The following is a 3,679-nucleotide window of genomic DNA, read 5'->3' on the forward strand; positions in this document are numbered from 1 at the left end:
GATGATCAAACACTTGGTTACAAATTCGAAATGTCCTTTTCATACCGCCACCAATACTGACTTCTTTAAATCATTATACATTTTGTGCTACCAGGATGAACTGATAAACAGCCATTGTGCGCCTCATGTAATATTTTCTGAATCAATTTATCGTTTTTCGGCACACATATCCTGTCTCGAAACATCAAACAATCATCTGGTCCAACTCGAAAATCTGAGTCGTAACCTGATTCGCATTGAGTTCTCTTGATCCGCAACTCACTATCATTCTTTTGAGCATCACAAATTAATTGGAGAAATAACGATTTAGCTCTCATTTCTGCTAAGATTGACCCATCATCAGACAATGCTAACCCCGTGTTCATGGCTCTCAAAGTAAAAAGAAATTTTCTGCTCAAGGCGTCAGCAACTACATTTGCTTTTCCTGGATGATAATCAATCACTAGATCATAATCCTTTAATAATTCAAGCCATCTTATTGTCGCAGATTTAGATCCTTTTGACTCATCAAGTACTTCAAACTTTTGTGATCGGTAAAAATTCGGCATTTTCACCGTACAAATAATGTCGCCAAATCTTCAAGGCAAAAACAACAATGCCGCCCCAAATCATGTGTAGGATAGTTCTTCTCATGCGGTTTTAACTGCGTCTCAAGCATAAGCTACCACTTTACCCTCTTGCATCAACACACATCCAAGGCACATCAATGATGCATCACTATAAATTACTGAACTCCTTTCCGACTCGGGCAGTACTAAAATTGGTGCTTCATCAATCGTGCTTTCAATTTTTCAAAACTTTGTTGACATTTATCAGTCCATTCAAATTTAACATTCTTTTGCAACAACTTAGTCATAGGAGAGGCAATCATCGAAAATCCTTCAACAAAACGTCTATAATACCCGGCTAAGCCTAAAAGCTTCTAACCTCGGATACATTCTTGGCGGTTTCAATCGACGATCGCAGAAATCTTACTTGGATCCACCGAATACCATCACCGAGACTATATGCCCCAAAATCCGACTTCACGAAGCCGAACTCACTTTTACTAAACTTGGCAACAGTTTCTTTTCTCTCAAGATTTGCAATATAGTTCTCAAGTGTTCGGCATGTTCGACTCATCTCGAGAATAAATTAAAATGTCATCTATAAACACTACTACAAACTTATCCAAATATGGCCTAAGATCCGATTCATTAAGTCCATAAATATAGTGGAGCATTTGTTAAGCGAAAGGCATCACAAGAAACTCATAATGTCCATACCTTGTCCTAAAGGCGCTTTCACACATCGACTCCTTAACTCTCACCGGTAGTAACCGGACCTCAAATCAATCTTTGAAAACACTTGTGGCCCCTTTAACCGATCGAATAAATCATCAATCCTCGGTAATGGGTACTTGTTCTTTATAGTCACCTTATTAAGTCGACGGTAATCAATGCAAAGTCTCATTGAACCATCCTTCTTCTTTACTGAATAATACAGAGCACCCAGGGAGAGAAACTTCGGTCTCACAAATCCTTGTCATTAACTCCTCTGAATCGAGCCTTCAATTCTTTTAATTCAATGAGCCATTCTATATGGAGCAATCGAGATCGGTGCAAATGCGGCAACAAATCAATAGCAAAATCTATCTCTCTATTCGGAGGCAACCTGTGCAATTCCTCCGAAATACATCCAAAACTCACAGACTATCGATCGATTCAAATTTCAGTTGGGGCAACTCAATATTCATTACATAAGCGGATAAGCTTCACACCCTTTCTCATGTATTTACGTGCGGACATGTGCGAAATCACCATAGGCAATTTATTTGATTCATCTGTTTCAACCCACGAATTTCTCCATTTTCACATTTCAACTCTAGTGTCTTTTGTTTACAATCTACCTTAGCATCATACAATGTTAACCACCCATTCCCAAGATAACGTCAAACTCACCAAATGGTAACAACATCAAGTTGGCGGAAAACGATGACCTTGAATCATTAATGGGCAATTCTTGCAAACCTTGTCAACTAGCACATATTGGCCTAAGGGTTCGACACTTTAATCGTAAACTCAAGAAATTCAACAGCAACTTTTTATTGGATACTAAATTCATGCAAATATAGGAATGAGTGGACCCGGATCAATCAATGCAATAACAATAGTATCATAGAGAGAAAATGTACCAAGAATAACATCGGAGATGATGCATCTTCTCGCACGTATAGCATAAGCTCTAGCAGTGCTCTAGCTTCGATCTTGCCGTTAAATCTTTCATCACAGTCTTACTACTAGTCCCACCTCCAGATTTCTCGGTGGTCTACCTCTACTAGCGGTGGTATTCATCTAGCACTCAAATCTTTCTTCTTTAACTTTCTCCGGACAATCTCTAATAAAATGCTCATGAGAACCGCACTTTGAAACAAGCTCGCTCGGTCCCCCAACACTCACCATAATGTTGCTCGCCACATTGTCGACACTCGGGCTTTCTAGGTCGCACATTACCCACACTTGCCACCAAGTAGCTTGAGCTTTAGACCCGAATATGCTCTACCACGATCTCTGTGAATCCCCAATTGAAACTGTCATTCGAGGGTTTGTCGCTTTGGACCTCTTTGGTTGAGATTGAAATGGCTTGCTTATCTGTCTTTTTCGACATCTCGGGCCTCAATAGCGACTTTTCTTCTTTCTTTGTTCAATTCTTCTGACTTTAAGAGCTCGATCAACCAATACTACAAATTCTTTCAACTCCAAAATTCCTACAAGCACTTTAATGTCCTCATTCAGCCCATCTTCAAATCTTCTACACATAATGGCCTCGGTGGACACACATTCTCGGGCATACTTGTGAGTCTTACAAATTCGCGTTCATACTCGCTACGGACATTTTCCCTGCTTCAATTCAAGGAACTCCTTCCGTTTTGATCAATGAATCGCTGACTTATGTATTTCTTTCTAAATTCTTCCTGGAAGAAATCCCAAGTAACTTTTTCTTTTGGCACCACTGCAACCAAAGTCTTCCACCAGTGGTAAGCCGAATCTCTCAAAAGTGATACAGCACACTTTAAGCATTCCTCGGGTGTACATGAGAGCTCATCAAATACACGGGTAGAATTTTCAAGCCGAATTCCGCTTTCTCAGGATCATCATCGACCTTTGCTCTAAACTCTTCGGCCCCTTGTTTTCGAATCTTGTCAACCGGAGGCTTGTTCATTCTTACCAAATCTATACCTTGAGCAGCTACAGGAATCGTCTGAGGTATAGGAGGGGGTGGAGGAGGTTGAGCATTTGGATTTGCTCGAATAAATTCAGTATACCAATTGTTCATCATTTGGAGAAAGGCATCCCGAGCCTCATCTCCTTGTCTCAATGTCTCAGTCTACTTTCCACAAAGCGGTCCCTTGTGCGGGGAGCCGGCGCATTACTAAAAGATCATCACCGCAGTTCCTTCAGGATCCATTACTATATTAAAACAAAACACGCTTTAGAATAATCAGAGTCACCACACTATCACAATATTTTTATGGCATGTATAGCTAGACTTTTACACACACTTTATTAGTCCGAGAACCGACTAAACCATAGCTCGATACCACTAAATGTAACACCCTTACCCGCTACTGTCATAGGAACAGATACAAGGTATTACCGAACATAATACATACCATTAAACATAATCGAAATATAAATAT

This window comes from Gossypium arboreum, chromosome 4 (genome assembly GCF_025698485.1).
Source record: "Gossypium arboreum isolate Shixiya-1 chromosome 4, ASM2569848v2, whole genome shotgun sequence".
Lineage (NCBI taxonomy): Eukaryota > Viridiplantae > Streptophyta > Magnoliopsida > Malvales > Malvaceae > Gossypium > Gossypium arboreum.